A 17,914-nucleotide genomic window follows, 5' to 3' on the forward strand; every position below is an offset into this window, starting at 1 on the left:
GGGGTGTTACTGGGGTTTGCCTCACCCAGTGTGGGAGATCATTGCTTCACCTCCATGATGGTCCTCCTCCCATACCAGACCATATAGAATAAATTACAATATCCTATGCACAGTCTATGGCATCACTAGGGTTGGGGTAATCCTCCCCACCATTAACTATTTTAATATATAACAGTCCAGGTCACCAAATAAATCAGTAGCCAACAAAAATCCCATGGCCAACTTGACGGCTCTGACACAACTGAATCAGAGTTCTCGTATGAGCAGAAATTTCGCATATACGGAAATGAGAGTGGACTCAGACTAACACCTGATGGGTTCCCTGCTGTGTCACCATAACGCCTCATTGGCTCTCAGAACAATCAGTCTCATTGGTCAGTTCTGAGTGAAGGAAATCCACTTTTGTGACATAAGGCAGTTATGTGGTTATTTGGCTATAAATGTTGATGGACTACAGATAATTGCATTCTGCATTAAATTACCCCTTGAATGATATATAGCATGATGGTATTATTTGAAAAGACCAAGATTTTTTTGGTTTTGCCAGTAGTGCATCACCTGGTGCATCCTGGGAGTAGTGCACTCCCCTCAGTGCATCACCTGGTGCAGTCCACACCCACCACAACCCCCTGGTGATGCCAAGTTCCTACACCCTGAGCTTCCAACAATTTCACATTGTGTCCACGTGCCTGCATGTGCATTAGAGTTGGGATGAAGCCATTCCCCACTCGTAGGCTGACTTTCTAGGGACCCTGGGGAGGGAGTGGAAGCCTGAAGAATGATTGTGCTAGCAAAACATGCAAGTAGACTTGTAACAGAGCCTCCCCAAAAGACAGGGGAAGGAAAGACTATGATTTCCCGGGGGGGGGGAGCAAGAAATGGAGACGAGTCCCATTAAATGGGAAGAGTTGGAGCACGTGTGAAAAGAAGCCAGCATGGAGTAAAGGCAGGCTGGGGAGTGGTGGTGCAGCCCCGCTATAAGTGCTATGCACTTTACATGTCGAACATTGTACCTGGTCTCAGAACTCTTTCAAGGGAGATGTGGGGAGTCTTTCCCTTTAGAAAAAAAAAAAGTGCTGGACCTGAAACCTGTGGAGGAAATCTGCTCCACTCAGTGCTGTGGGACAAGCACTCTGTGTCTGCTCCGGAGTAATTCTCATTATTCTATGAAATAACAAAATATGAAATTCTATGAAATAACACCTCCTCTGTTTCTTTATGGGGGGAACCCGGCTAGAAAGGAGGGGGCTGGTACTTAAATGGCATGGCTATGAGGTCAGTGTACAAACAGTGCATGAAGATGGGGTGTAGCGGAGCCTTAGATCACCTATTCAGCATGCAGGAGGTTCTATGTTCAGGTTCTCTGCATCTCCAGGTAGCACTGAGATGGGCGGTCTGAGATCCTGGAGAGAGGTCAGATGCTGCCACTCTGTTGCCAATTGGCATAGTCAGTCTTAAATGAGTTGAATTGATGGTCAGGTTCAGCAGAAAACAGCCTCACATCTGCAAGATATGTTTCTTCTACCTCTGCCATGGTCTTTGGTCAACATCCAGCTTGCACTTGATTACCCTCAATACTTAAGCCGAGTACCCAAGAGTATCTTCTGAACATGTCTAATGAAACAATTAGACCAGTTTCAACCCCATAGAGCACAGTTGCTCTTTGAAGAACCCTTTTGAGGGAAGAACTCTTGACACCCTCAGAAACCCATCCATTCAAGAGAGCCACAGAGAATGTCATTAGGCTAGCTGAGCAAATTTCAAAGAGGTTCAGATCTGTAGTTGACTTGGCATAGTGTAAATGGCAAGTTCAGGAAAAGTCAGCAAACGCAAAGCTTCGAGATTACTTCACCCACTATCCAGAACTATGGTTCCCAGATTCCTATGGGGTGGGTAAATTAACCTACTTAGAGACAGTGTGGCTATGCTCTCATTGCCTGCTGTGACTAACTGCTGAATAGATGTACTCCAGCAAGGAGTACAGTGCCTGCCTAAAGCACAAATCCCTTCCTAAAACGGGTGCCCCACGTTGTTACGACTATAGTGATGAAAATAACCCAAACACGCAAATGTACTTTGATTGCACGTTCTTGTTCAGTAGTTAAATCTTCGCTATATATCAAAGCCAGTCACCCTTGCTGTGAATGTTGTCTCCAGACCATGAGCTCCCTTTGCCCACCCCCACAGCTCTCGGGGCCCACAGCCCTGTGGCAAAGTACATGCCTTGCACAAAGAACCTACGAAGAGCCTTGCTGAACCAGGCTGAAGAGAGCCTATTGAAGCCAGCATCCTATTTCTCCCAGTGCCCCCAAAAGATGCCTCTGGAAATTCTGGGTTCACCCCTAGCATTTTTCAGTTACAAGGAGTTCACGTTGGAGGGCTGGGATCGGGGGAACTGTGCCGCCAATTAGGCTGGCCCAGCAAGGAGCTTCTTGTGCCCCTGTTGGAAAAGGCCGTGGGTCTTTCTGCCAGGGCTGCCCCTGCAGTGGTGGGAAGCTTCCGCTGGCCGGCCAGCCTGCTGGGGGCTGGCTCATGTCAGAGGCCAGGGGGGCTCCGCTGTCACTTTTGCTGGCAGCCCCACATGATAGACTGCATCCTGCTTGTTTAGGTTTTGTTTTCAGCCGTGACATTCGACCAAATTATTCTCCGCCGAGAGCTTTAAAGATTCCCAAGCGCCAGTGAATGCCAGAAAGTTCCGAAAGTGATCCTATTTCCTCAGCTGAGTGCCCGCATTCAGGCTGAGTGGCATTGATATGCAAAACACCCAAAGGGTCCCAGCTCTGAAAGCTGGTTTGTGTCTGCCCTGTGAAAAAAGAGAGTTGCGGTGAGGGTCATTTTTTCTCCCCCCCCTTACCAACAAAAGAGGCCTGCATCGCTAAAAGTGCACAATGCCATATAGACTGGGGCTTTTCAAGCATCTGATGCAACCCCTCAATGCATTGAGACCCTTGGCTTGCAGACTCATTAAGGGTCCTCAATGGGTTCTTGGCAAAGGCCGGGCCAAGGCTGGCTGCCCGGATTAAGACTTTTGAAGTGTTACACGAACCCCCTGCTTAAACTAATTGCTGCCCCACAGTTCAGAGGGTCAAGTATTTGCATTCATGGCATTGAGCAGCCGCCACTTGTGGGGTTGACCAGGTGAAGCCTCTACTTCATTAGAAGGGGACAATGAAAACAACCCCTCGTGGGGGGACAAGGCAAAAAAGGAAAGATGGTTGGATCACTCCGGAGAGACCCGGTGCCTTTCAAAGCAGGCTGCAGAGTGCTTTTGGGAGTGAGACACTGCAAAATGGGGCCAGCCTTTTGATTTTTTTCTTTCTCCAATGCACATTCCACAACATAACTGCTGACTTTGGAAGATCCATCCAGCTATTTGGCAGTTGCCAGCTGGGTCCTTTTCAAAGAGAATGTGTTTTAAGGGTGGCTGTCAAAGTACGTACAACACCGATTTCTGGATAGACCTCTGCAATGGAACTGGTACATATGTTGGATATCTATTGTATACAGTGGGCCCTTGGTATCCACGGGGGATCCACTCCAGGACCCCTCATAGAGACGAAATTCCACAGATAATGTAATCCACTGGGAGGCCCACATTGGCAACCCAAAGTACCTTCCCGTTGTGTCTGGAAAGTCCTCTGAGGCCTCCAACTGTGGGCTCAGCATCCGTGGGTATTCAAATCAGTTGACGCCAAGCCCCTGGGAAAAAAGAACCCATTGTACTTCTTTATTTATATATTTCTTTTTTTCTGTCTGAGAGCTTAAAGCGCTTCACATCAATTACAGGTCATGCCTCATTATCCACTGGGGTTCTGTTCCGAAACCCCCAGTGGTTAAAAAAAAAAAATCAGTGGATACCAAATCAGTGGGAAAATAGCTTTAAAGATCCACTTCCAGATTTCTTGCTCTTCCATTGACAACCCAAAACGATTGGTTTAGATGCTATACCGCATTCAGGTACTAGATGAGGTGAATAACAAAATCTAATGGAATGAAATTATAGTTATTTAACAGTGCAAAGGTAGGAAATTAGAATTTGGTGTTTTTTCCCCTGCTACAGGGTATTTAAAGGTGAACCCCAGTATCAGTGGTGGGTCAAATCAGTGAATTCCGAGGTCCCACCTGTATCGTCATGTAATCCTTGCAAAAATTCCATCAATAAGGTCTCACAAAACTCACATTCACTTTTTAAAACATTAACTTTCTACTTCATATTTAATTCTTATTAGTGATTTAAGCATAAAACAAATCAATATCTGTGACTCTTTACAAAGTATAGGAGACCAAACAGGCTACATTTCATCCCAACCAAATTATGATCCTGACCTGCATTTGTGCCAGAGTAATCCATACTTAATTTTTCTTGATTACAAACATTGATCTTTAACCATTAGAGATGAACAAGCTCACCCCTGACCATTTGCTTACATTTTGTCTTGGACAAATAAGAGGAGTTATACTTCCCCCAGAATCAGAAATCGCTTGACTTCTTTTTTCAGGCAGTTCAATGTTCAAGTCTCTTTCTGGAGAACTGGGGGGCTCCTAATGTTCACCTTTGAGGAATGCATTAGGAGCTTCCAAAACTTGTTTCTGGGACCAAACCCAGCAAGCTTCACCAGTAGCTAATGATTGCATAGTCTGGCTCTCCATCCCATCTCCCTCCCAAAGAAAACACATCTTTTCCAAGCATGTCTTTTTCCACTGTATCCCTCATATAGGGATATAGCGAACTGTAAAAGTCCTATATAAGTCCTACATAGGACTGTAAAAGTTGAATGGTCTACAACAGTGTTTCTCAAACTATGGGTCGGGACTCACTAGGTGGGTCGTGAGCCAATTTCAGGTGGGTCCCTATTCATTTCAATATTTTATTTTTCATACATTAGACTTGATGCTACCCTTGTATGTGACTGCATCTGGGGAAATGTTACAGACCTGTACTTTTAACAAGCTACTATATATATTCTTTTACCAATGATAGTAAATGGGACTTACTCCTGGATAAATGTGGGTAGGATTGCAGCCTAGGATTGTTAAAAATTTTCCTGCTTGATGATGTCACTTCCAGTCATGACATCACTTCTGGTGGGTCCTGACAGATTCTCATTCTAAAAAGTGGGTCCCGGTGCTAAATGTGTGAGAAACATTGGTCTACAAAATCTGGTGATCTTCTCAGAGTCTGTAGTCTGCAGATCTGTCTGGAGGGATGATTGCAGTGCCTGCTGGGTTTGCTTCCAACCCAATCACCACCACTCTCTTGCTGTACTGTAGTAATACTAAAGAACTTGTATAGCACTGCAAAGTGCTCCATATGTATTATCTGATGGAATCCTTAGAACAGCCCTTCAAAGTAGGCAACTATGATTATCCCCCATGTTGCAGCTGAGAGGTCGCACTTTGAGAGTTTGTGGCAGAGGTGAGAGTTGAACCAGCGAAGTTCTCGATTCACAGCTCAGCCTGCTTTGGAAAACTTGCCCCGCCCCTCAGTGTCAAGAGAGTTGCATGGGTCAGGACAGCAGAACTTCTTTGCCTTCCAGGTTTGTTGCCAGGGGAGGGGGCTTCCACCCGAGCAGAGGATCTGTCCAGCTAAGGAATCACCTGGAACTGAAGGCTGGTCCAAATGAGGCATTGGCCACTTGCATTGGCCACTGCAGACAGGTGGGGTGTTGCAGTCACCAGCTAAGAGTGCCCTTTCTCTAGGAGTGTCTGTGGCCTGGCTAGCGGAAGGGCCATGGCAGCAGTGGCGCAGGAGGCCAGCCATTGGGGACTGGATGCAGGGACCCCCTCTTTGAGACCCACACGCTCTGGCAGTCTGGTGCAGCACATGAACCATACATCACACTGGCTGTAAAGCTTCTCCAGTCAGTCCTCTCATAAGGGTAGTGAACATTGTCCAGGCCCGGACTTGCCCGACCCAGGGAGCAGTAAGCAGGTGCTGGGCCGGCTGAGAGAGGCCGAAGCAGTCCAGGAGCAGTGGGGGGAGAGAGTGGTTGCAGGAGCCTCCCTGCATTTCCAGAGGGGAGGCTTAGGACCCAGAGGGTGGCCAGGCCAGGCCAGGTGGGTGAAGCAAGAAAGCAGGGGGCGGTGGGGGGGAACCAGCCAGGGAGATATAAGGAGAGGGCCAGGGATGGGAAAGGGCTGGAGGCTGGCAGAGAAGAAGTCTCTACAACTCCGGGGAGCTGGAAAAGCCCTGAGGAGTTGGAGTAGGGTGCTTCAAGACCCGTCCCCGCCTCTGCTCTGAGGCCGAGGAAGAGGGAATCAGCTTGGAGAAGACAAGCCAGATTGGAATCCCTGGACTCAGACTACTGCTGCTGTACAGGAAGACCCCTCCTTCCTGGGACTCCTGACAAATAGGTAGGGGTGGGAGAAACCTGCCTTGGTTGCACCCCAATGTCACTAGCCATCCCCCCCCCCAATGGAAGTGTTCCACTGAATTCATGAAGGAGGCCATTGTGTGTAGAGGTGTGTGCTGCGTGTAGGGGCTTCCACAAGATCTAGAACCCTGTGCGATCAACTCCTTTCACATACAGCAATACCTTGTGTTTTTCTCTGGTTAGGGACCGGAGCGTGGCTGAAGGTCAAAAATGGATAATTAAAACGTGATCTTATTTAGCTTGCAATTTTATTTTGGCCAGTGAAAAAGGTAAATAATTGTATAACCCACGTGTATAACCCATGTCAAACCTAAATAAAAGAAAAATAAACTTAAGAACACCAGTAGTGGACCTCCCCAGCCTGGGGCAAAGGTCCGCAATGGCATCCCCCCATGGGCTGTTGCCATTCCTCCTGCAAAAAAGCAACCCCCCCCCACCTGAGGCTCATGGAGCCTCATGTGACCTCCACCCGCAATGGGGAAGCCTCTGTAAGGTTCCCCAATGCTGTAAACTATGCTTCCGGAAAACCCAAAGCATAGTTTCCACCCGTCTAGAGCCTCATGGGGTCCTAGCAGCTCATGCCTGGGGCTTTTTCCCCCATCGGACCTTATGGCAGGTCCGCAGCTGAAGAACACCAACAAACATAGTGAACAGTTAAATGAAATTGGATGAACGAGGAAAGCAGGTGGACAAAATTGGAAATGTGGTTATAATCGCAAATGGCTGAAAGAGTAAAACGATGAAAGTCAAGTGGATGAAAGTCAAGGGCTTACTCTATGCTGCTGCAAACGGAGGCATTGGTAGTGCAGGCAGTGAGCACAGTTCCCCTCCCCCCTCCACACATGCACACAGCACAATGAATGCACAGAACTGGGCTTGGGGAACGTCTCTCCTGGAGCCCAGAGGATTGAGTTTAAGTCAGATAGGTCCTAACACTGCGTGAGCCGATGGCTCTTCCAGCCAGTCAGTTTCAAGTCCTGGCCATTCACACGCAGAACTCAGGGTTATCATGGGACAGAAATGCTTCTGAAACAGATCCCAAGTAAAGGCTGTCCAGCAGCTCTTGGGGGCACTTTTGGTCAGCGCCTGGATGGAGGCTGCTCGATCTGGTTCAAAAGGAGACATTGTGATGATCGGACCACATGAGTGGAATCGCTGCTCCAGATGCAGCTTCCAGAGAGCTGGGGAGGGATGAATGCAGCAGTTGAGTGTGATGGTGTCTTATGGGTCCTAATCTATGGCACACCCCGGTGTGGGATGGCAATCCCTGTAAATCACAGCAGTTTCTGCAGCTTTCCAAAATACCCTCTACTTGAGATGGAAAAGACAAACAGAAGCATTGTCCAGAAAAAAAAACAGAACGACTGAAGAGGGTCATGTCCTCGGCAGCTTTCCTGGCCTCTTTTCCCAAAGCCCCTGGTGTTTTCTGCTGGGAGTCGTGCTGTTGAAACATTTAGGGGGAAAGTGTCAGTTCCATTCACCCTTTTTGGCAGGGTCAGCAAGTGATCATGTGACCTTGTCACTCACCCATCGCCCATTCCATCTCGCCGGCTTTCTCGTCATGTGACCCTGTCAAGTGTTTGGACAGAGGGCAGCGTTCGCTGTCAACAGAGATTAACTTGCCACAAGAAAGTGCCCAGCATTGATACGACTGTTCAGAGGATGCAGGCGTGGGGTTGGAGGACCTGCTTTCTGACTCCGGCGAAGTCTGTTTCCTTTGCGCAGGGCCAAAGGTGGCTGGGAGTGTGCAGGGAAAAATGTTTCTTAGATGTATAGCCCACTTTACACCCAAGTCAGGGGGTGGGTAACGATTCTTGGGCTTGCTTCTTAACGAAGCATCACATGGAAGAAGCCTCCCTGTGATGGTAGTGACTGCCAGTCCCCGATATAGGTAGAGCCAGGATGGTGTTGTGGTTTGGGAGTTGGACTTAGGCCTAAAAGATCCAGGTTCAAATCCCCACTCAACCATGGAGCTTCCTGGGTGACTTTGGGCCACTCACTTCTCTCAGCCCCACCTACCTCACAGAGTTGTTGTGAGGACAAAAGGAGGGCATGAACTATGCATACGACCCTGAGCTACTTGGAGGAAGGGCAGTAGGCCAATATGAAAAATAAATGTATGCCTCAAGGCAACCCCTTCCAGCTCTTTGGGTTTCAGGCAAAGGGGAGTCTGTTACCCACCCACTCACTCACCTTTGGGCCTACCTCAGTTCAGCTCTATCTGAGCAAACATGGGCTTCCTACTTCTCAACACATTTGGCTTCTGTTTAAATATAACTGTGTCACAAATCTGTGTGTGTATATAAAACACACAAATGGCTTTGGAGATGCTGATCAAGCCACAATCTGGATTCAGTTCTGAGAGCAGCAATAGGAAAGGGCAGTTGAGGATTCTCTTAATTAATGAACACCTTGTACTGAAACAGACTGGGTTTGGGGCAACTGGGTCCTGAGATGTCCTCTGCTAAGGGGTCCAGTTCTTGAGAAAAGAAAGAACAAGGGAAGGTGAATCATTTTTCTTGTAGCTGTACTATGGGAGTACTGTGGGACCATGATACAAATATCTCTTTACCCAGAGTGCAATTAGTCTGTGGAACTCCTTCCCGCAGGATGTGGTGATGGCACCTGACCAAGATGCCTTGAAAGGGGAGAAGTCCATCAAGACAAGTTTTAATGGCTGAATGCAAACTCTGGGTTTTAGAGGTAGCCCATCTCTGAATGCCAGGAGCAAGGGAGTGCAGGGATCTTGAGGTCTTGCATGCTCTGAGAGGGATCTGGGGGACCGCTGTGAGATACAGGAAGCTGGACTAGGTGGGCCCTTGGCCTGATCCAGTGGGGCTCTTCTGATGTTCTTAAAGTATGCAGCTACTGTAAAACTGAACCTCTTGAACTAGAGTCTCTAAGCTTTGTGACTAGGATCCTGGCCCATAATTCTCATAAATAGGTGGGCCATTCCTTCATTGACTGTTGGTAATGGGATGTCCGGCGGAGTAGCCAGGCAGGCAGGCAGGTTCCCCCCTGCCAGTTTGCTGCATCACCCAGCCCACCTTGAAATGGTTGTTGCTGTTGGCCTCGTGGCTGGGAAGCCCCTCCTCTGCATCCAGTCTCCCAGCAATTGGTTCCCATTTTAGAAATACCAGCCAATGGTTAAGGAACATTTTTTTGGTTGGTATATTGGACCTTCCCACCGCGACCCTCCCCCCCTCCCGGTCATTGCTTTAAGGCAAATCCATGCAGTGAAAGCCCTTTATCACACAATATACACAACAATCTCAGTTCACAATAATCAAGCAGCATCTCCTTGCGTTTGAAGCTCTGGCCACATCCTCGGGTTCTAGATGTGCTGAGCTGCCATTGGCTGCTCCCTTGCCAGAACTGTGTCCATCAGTGTCCATGGAGTCCCTAAACTATTTTCCTCCGCCTTCCCCTTGAAAGGTGGTATATGAGTGGAGTGAACAAACAAACAAGGACCCCTGCAGGCCGTGCATTCCCTTCTTGTAATTAATTTTATGTAATAAATCATATGCAATGGAGTTTTAAATTTAATATGTAATATAGTGTTTGAATTAACCACATGAAATTATAATTAAATTAACCACATGAAGTCAATACACAAGTGGCTTTTATTTTTCCATGTCCTACATTTTGGGGTGCTTTGTCTTCTACTGCAGTTATGACGTCCGCGTACCCTGAGTTGCCGCCTCCCTCCATCTAAGAATGATTTGCATCACACTGGGATTACACAAAGCACTGCCTGATGCAAATCGTATTGTTCCGGTTTCACTGGAAGTCTCACACTGCTGGGTTTCAAGATGGAGCGCGACAAGCTGTGAGAGTTCTTGGGTGGCAGACCTGTGCTGGCATGAGGTGCGTGGCAGGTTGCACCACCCCCGATAAGCGCACACAATCCAGCAAAAATTCCCTTGCACCGATGTAGCAGTCAGTGCAGCTTAAACTGCATCCTGTGGGGGAATGCAGCTGGCCGAAGGTTTCCTGGAGGTAAGGGGACACTCAGTGGCATGCCCAAGGGCTGTGGCACCCAGGGCAGCAACACTGTCTCACATGACATCACTTCTGGGTTCTCCAGCCACCTCCTGAGTCACAAAGCAGCTACAGCTTGCAGAGTTAGAGCCATCAGATTGCCCCAGCCCCTGCTGTGGAGGATCCAGGCAGCAGGCACTTCTGTTGCTTCCAGACTCAGAAAGCGACTGGAGCGGACGCATTCACAGCAGAAGCTGGCGCCCCTTCAAGTAGCACCCACGCCATGTACCTGGTGTTCAATATCCTAGAAATGCCACTGGGTATGCCCTGGAGAAAGCCCCAGCTTTTGCAACAGGTCTACTCAGATCCAGTCGGTGGATCAGGTCTGGGAAGGGAGATAGGTGGGAAGGAGATAGTCTGGGAAGGAGATAGGAAAGGGAGATAGGGAGATAGGTCCTGTCCCCCTCCCAGTCCTGATCCATCCTCATCACTTCCCTCATCCTGCCCCGTTATGCTCTCCACCTGCCCCTGCATAGCTCAGTGTGGAACTTACCCGTTCCGGTGGGCAGTGCTCCTTATGGGCGCTCCCTATGGCTTTGGCCTAGATGGTGCGCTTTTGCTTTATGGCACTTTTGCAGAGACATGCGCTGGTGGAACGCTCACTCCCCTGGCCTGGCCCTAGTGTAGGATTGTGCCCAAGGAACTGGAATATTCGTTCTCAGGAAGGAGGAAAAGGAGAGATGGTTTTGTTTTGATTCTGGGGGCTCATCCATTGGAAAATTCCAGGAATCCCACTCAGACCAGGGGGGGCAGCAGCAGCTTCGAAAGCAGCCAAGTTCAACAGCTTGTCTCATGGTTTGAATTGCTGTGTAATCCTCCAACACAGAATAAACTCGTGCCATATTAAAGGGAAAAAAGATGCCCGGGCCTCAGGAGAACAGGGTAACTACAGCCACATGTCTGCGGGTAGTTTCCAAACCTTGTCAAGTTGAAATATTGAAGCCAGTCCCTTTAACCACTATCACATGGTGCCATCTTAGACCAGCACGGAGGGGAGGGGATGGAGCTGGAAATGGAGCCCAGCTGCCTCTTGTAATGCTCAGACAAGTTCGGGCACTTGGGCTTAATGTCTGCCTAATTGCCACACAAGCCGAGGAGAACGGGGTTAAGGTCGACAAGGGGTTTGCCTGGAGAGCCCAAATCATGTTTTGTTCATTTGGGGCTTCCTTTTTCCCCCGCATTGCTGTTCTTATTCTTCCAACACATTGATGGCCTGACATTACTTGCCCCACAAACCATTGTGGCGGATTTATTCCTCCGCAGTCTGACCATGGACCATCTGCTGGGACGATCAGAGGCTTAACATAGAAGGGAGGGCCAGTTCAGCGCTGGTCGGACGCACAGAGGATAGTATTGTTTTGCTGCTCTGTATGTGATTGGTGGAAAGTTCAAAGCAGCTTGGGGGGGGGCATGTGCTGCGTTATTTTCCTGTTCTGACGCAGGAAAGGGAACCCGAGGCTTATGTAAAAAAAAAAAAAATCAGTCTTTTGACCCACGTTATGTTATTCATATTTGTAGCCATCTCTGTTCCCTCAAAGGGTCAGGGGAGGATGTCTTATCTTATCTTAGCTTATGTTATTATTCTATAATCTGATGGGGAAAATAGAGGACTAGTTTTGATTCCTCCCCAGGGTTGGCCCAAGTCACCCCCATGCGTGAGATTTGTGCGCACAATGTTCTTTCATGAATGCAATCCTTCCCTTGTTGCTTCCCCTTCCACCACCTTAACCTCCTCCTCTTACAGCTAGAGTTATTTTTTAGAAATTGGAAGAGGCAAGGTAGGGGGAGAGTAGAACAGTGGCCTAGAGTGCCTTCTTGGAGACCTTCTAGGACACCACACTCGCTTCCTCTTCCGCTTTCCTTACTTTTTAATAATAGCTCCAGTGCAGCATTTCTCAAACTCTGCCCACTGGAGCCAAGCCTCTGTCCACTGTTTGTCATGTTGTGATACAGAGATACCACCAGACATACCATCAGACACCACTTTGTGTACCACCAGCAGTATGTGTACCACCAGTTGAGAAACACTAGTGGGAAGAAGAAATAGCAATAGAATGGTGGGCAAGTGCAGAGTACCCCACCAAAACCACTGCCTCGACCAGCCCCAAGAGCAACCCAGTCCTGTCTCTTCCTCTTCCATTGGCAGTTGAGTGAATTGCTTGAGAAGGACTGATCAGGCAGAGTAAGCCTCATCTTCCACAAGCCACTTCTCCTGAGCCTCTCTTGGCACAGTGCAGGCTCCATCATCCTAGTGAGACAGCGACTGGGTTGAGATACTAGTGAACATTTGATTCGAACATTCGAGGAGGGGACTGTGAATACTGGTGTGTAGCATGTAGCAACATTCTGGCCAAATGTGGGCTGTGTGTACGACAGTGGTTCTGTACTCAGTTAAACCTCATTTCATGCGCTTTGCCGGTGAGCTACCTGCCTTCTCTCCTTCCTTGCCAACCCCACAAGGCATTCTGGGACACCTTCCAGCTGCCATTTGATGTTGTCCATACCAGTGTTTCTGAAACTGTGGGTGGGTCGTGAGCCAATTTCAGCTGGGTCCCCCATTTATTTCAATATTTTATTTTTAATATATTAGACTTAATGCTACCATGGTATGTGACTGCATTTAGGGAAATGTTACAGACCTATACTTTTAACAAGCTACTATGTATATTCTTTTAACAATGATAGTAAATGGGACTTACGGCTGAGTAAGTGTGGGTAGGATGCAGCCTAGGATTGTTAAAAATGTTCCTGCTTGATGATGTCTCTTCCAGTCATGACATCACTTCCGGTAGGTCCTGACAGATTCTCATTCTAAAAAGTGGGTCCCGGCGCTAAATGATTCAGAACCACTGGTCCAGACAGTGACAAGTGCACATAAAGATGGGGTTTGTGGAAAGTACCCCCATAATTAAGTGACACATACCTGTATTTTCTATAAGAGCAGGTTCAAACACAGTTCTGAGAGAGCTGACCAAAATGGTGTGGCAGGTTGAGAGCTTCCAGTTAGGCAATGGAATTGGAGGTGAGGAAGTGGAGAGGGTCAGTTTGGCAGGAGAGAGAGGAGAAACCCAAAATGATGCAGTGATTGTCCAGCCTCCTGGCAGCCCACATTACAATGGTCATGTGCAATCATTGCCATTGGCATGTGAAAGCTCTAAGGCAGGGTGTCCAAACTTTTTGGCAGGAGGGCCACATCTACTCTCTGACACTGTGTCAGGGGCTGGGGAAAAAAGAGTTAATTTACATTTCAATTTTGAATAAATTTACATAAATGAATACATTAGAGATGGAACTTGTATTAATGAATGAAGGTCTTGCAATGGCCTAGAAAAGGCCTTGCACAAAGCAAGGCCAGCCTTTCCTTTACTGCCACTGCTGCATCACAGACATGAAACAGCAAGCAGAGGAGGGAACCCTTGTCTCACAGCTCATTTGAGAGGTCGAACAGTTGGCCATCACACTGAGAGCCGTTGCATCGGGCCGGTGCGGGTTCCAGCAAGTCCCCAGAGGGCCACTTGGAGACTGGGGGCTCCCAGTGGGCCAGATTGGGAGTCCTGGAGGCCGCAAATGGCCCCAGGGCCGGGGTTTGGGCACCCCTGCTCTAAGGTGATGAGCCTGTTGCAGTGTAGCTTGGCTGAAAGCTACAGGGCATTCAGGAGAAAGGGACACAAAGGGAGCGCACCGCTGCGTGAAGCCGTCACATAGCATGTACTGAGCATGTCTGTTAAATTAACAAAGGAGCTTTGGAATTTCGTCTTTGATTAGAAACAGAAACATACAGCTGTGCATAATACTCCAATTTGACTAGATTTTTTTCTTTTTTTTTTTTAAGAAAAGAAACAGGCCGCTTCCTTGGCTGCAGTGAGATGGGGGAGAGATAAATATGTACTGGAGTCCGCTTCTTAGAACTCCGCTCAGTGTTAATCCTGTCGTGGCTGACCCAAAATTATTGCTTGTTTCTTGGGAACATTTTTTTACTCCATCAAAAAATGCTTCTCACACTCACTTGACAACTCTTTGGCAGCGCTTGCAAAGCTGTTTCCCATATCGCCCTCCCTCCTTCTTTCCGTCGACTTCATTTGACCTGAGCAATATCGTCCTTAGCCATACTTGATTGACTTCAGTGGCTCTATAGTGCAGTGGGGCCTGCTTCTCCACCAGCTCCAGCATCCACAGATTTGAGCATCCCATGCCTCAGAGGGCCTTCCCAACATGACTGGAAGCCACTTCTGGTTTGTGTCAGCAATTTCCAGTCGCGTCTGGGAGGTGTTCTGAGGTGCAGGAAGGTCGCTGTGGCCTCCCTGCACCTCAGAACGCTCCCTGGACTCAACCAGAAGTTGCTGGCACCAACTGGAAGAGGCTTCCAGTCACATCCACGAGGCCTTCTGAGGATGCTGAGAGGCCAGCACAACCTTCAGAGGGCCCAGCGTGTGGCCTCCAGGTAAGTGATTGCAGCACTGTGCCCCAGGAACCCTGCGGATTGTAGCATCCACCAATTTTGTATCCACAGTGCATGTGTGTGTGTGTAGAACCAATCCCTTGCAGATATTGTGGGCCAACTGTATACATTGGTTCTAACTATGAGCGCAATCCTAACCGGCACTTATGCTGGTATAGGAGCCCCGAAGGCGTCGCAAATGTGCCATCAAGCACGTTTGCGCCACCTTAGGTGGGAGCTGCATTGGCACATTCAAATGCGCCGACACGCGGATGGAGGAAGAAGCCTCCGCCGCGGCTCCCACACAGCCACTTGTGTCGGCACAAGTGCGCCGACACAAGTGGCAAAGGTAGGCGTGGGGGGCGTGGGGAGGGGGCGTTTCTGGGTGGGGGAGGGTGGGCCCGTGGGCGCGTTTGCTGGGAGCCGGGGGCGGGGCCGGGACCTGGCAGAGGTGGTGCAGGTCTGAGGAGACCCATTGGGGCGCACAGCCCTTACCCACAGGTAAGGGGAAGAGCTTCCCCTTGCCTGTGGCTGAGCCGCTGCAGCCAACAAACCTGTGTTGGATGCAGCGTGCTTGCCTTCTCCAGCACAGGTTAGGATTGCGCCCTATATCATTGATTCACTGGGATCACCCATAGGACTCATGTGGGAAGGAGGAAGAGGTGAACTCACTGCCTGACTTTACAGAGCTGACCACAAAGATGATGCTGAGCACACCAGATACATTACTCTGAGGCTGAATTTCAATACGGTTGCCAACCCCACATTGTCCTCATAATCAAGGCTGACTTTTGGGGGGAGGACACGCTGCACCAGATAGCAGGTCACCCACAGCCACAGCTGGCAGTTTGCATGGAGGTAGTCCTCCATGCAGAGGCCAGTATGGTGAATGGAGCTCTTGTGGGGCCCTCTCGCCCACCCCTTCTTCTGACTGACCCAAAATCAGGCCATTCTGGAAGCAGTTGGTGGTGATGTAGCATCAATGCGCCACTGCCAATCTACCAGTACTTCTGAGTGCTGCACTGTCATCTAGTACCACACCTGGGGGGCAGTGCGGTGGGGCCCCACAAAACAAATGTGTGGGGCAGTGCACTTCCTAAGGTCATCTCTGCTCATGATTCATTGCGTGATGGGCATTTACAGGGGAAGAGCATTTACAGGGGATTTCCCTTCCTTCGATCCTTCCCTGCTTATATCCCCTCTCCCTCCCCCCCATCAGACCACTGTAAGTAATTTGCAGACCAGTCACGCTCTGGATCCAGAAATATGTCTGGCCAGGGGAGAAATGGTTTCTGGGAGGAAGAGCATTTCAGGGGAAGGGTTAAGCATTCCCAAGTCCTAAACCTTCTGTGAGGCTTCATGGCACATAGAACAGAGGTGTCAAGCTTAAGGCCCATGGGCCGAATGTGGTCCCCCAAAGCAATTTCTCTGGCCCCCTGTTATAATTGGACTCTCCGAACATGATAATTGGGCTCTCTCATATCTTGAAATTATGAACAAGATTTGCATATTTTCTCTTCTGTCATTTGTAGCTAATGTGTTTCTGTGTGAGAACAAAGTGCTTATTTCTGGCCATCATCTGCTTAATGATGCCACTTCTGGCCCTCAGCAGGCATCATGGATGCTGTTCTGCCCACTACTTGAAATGAGTTTGACCTCCCTGATGTAGACAAAGAAGGCTCTTTCTCCTTGCCCCATAATAATAGGTGTGGGTCATCCAGTAACATGGATTGGCGGTGGGTTCAAAATGGACAAAAGAAAGAACTTCACCCAAGGTGAAGACCTTGTTTGAAGGTCTTGCAGCCAGAAGATGTGCTGACAGCCGCGACTTGTGACCAGGTTGAAAAAGAGGGAGGGATAGTCCTGATGGCTGTCTAGCCCCTCCTGCTTCCTGGAGGCATCTGGTTGGCCACAGTGGAAAGCAGGACGTTGGACAAGATGGCCCCTTGGTGTGTTCCAACGGGGTTCTTCTTCTGTTCCTCTGTTCTTGGAATCTGAAGAGGTTGCCCTCCAAGAACTCTTGGAAGACAAGGAGAGACAATTGTTGGCTGTCTGAACCTGGGATGGGGGTTCAAGCACCACGTCTGGTAGACCTGCTGATGCCACAGGAGCCCATCACCTCCTAAAACTTGTCAAAAATAATAACTGCACACATGCACATGTGAGTGTATGCAGAGGGACCGGTGCCCTCCAAGGAAATGGCACTTGAAAGTGCAGAGGGAGGGAAAGCTTTGGCCTCACTCCTTTGCTGCTCTCAATGGAAAATTCTGCAGGACCACAAAAGCCTCAACATGTCGGTGTTCTGTGCTTCCCAACATGCTGGGGACAGATGCTGCAGAGGAAGAAAGAGCTCAGACTGGAATGGAGGGGTTGGCAATGATGTTCTGGTTAAGGGGGTGAAAAAAGGAGGAGGGGGAAGAGCCTGGAGAACAGTTGGCCTTTTAATTAAGGATCTCAGAATCCGCTCCCAGCTGGGGAACATTGTTGTCCCATATTGGAATGGTTTCGGAGTAATGTTGGCTGCAGCGATTCTTCTTCTCTTTCATCATTCTCTCTCTCCCACTCCCCACCGCCCCATGCACACACCATTTGTGTTGCCCCAGAGTGTAGCAATGATCTGTGTGTAAACTCCTTGTGCTAACTGATTGACATCCCAGAAAGCAATATATGTACAATCTAGGAATGGAGACAGGAATTAATGCTGCGTTGTCAGGGATCCAGTTAGTGATGTTCTAGTAAAAAACAGCCTGCACACCTGATGTTTGCTCAGTCTCAATGAGTCTGATGAATCTCAGTTTGAGATTCTTCTTCAGGGCAGCTACATCAGACCTTAACAAGCCGCAGCATCCCAGAGAAGATGGGATGTACTCAGTGAGGAGCAAATGTGAGACCTCAAAGGCTACACTTCCTTATGCCAACCTCTGTTGCTCTTAAAGAGATCCTGCTTAGTCTCCAAAAGATGAAAATCAGTTCTCAACCTGGAAAAGGTTCAAAACAAGACCATGAACATAACCAAGGGGCTGGAGCACCACAGGCCTATGAAAAAAGGGACATTTGACAG

This window comes from Tiliqua scincoides, chromosome 13 (assembly GCF_035046505.1).
Source record: "Tiliqua scincoides isolate rTilSci1 chromosome 13, rTilSci1.hap2, whole genome shotgun sequence".
In the NCBI taxonomy this organism is placed as follows: Eukaryota; Metazoa; Chordata; class Lepidosauria; order Squamata; family Scincidae; genus Tiliqua; species Tiliqua scincoides.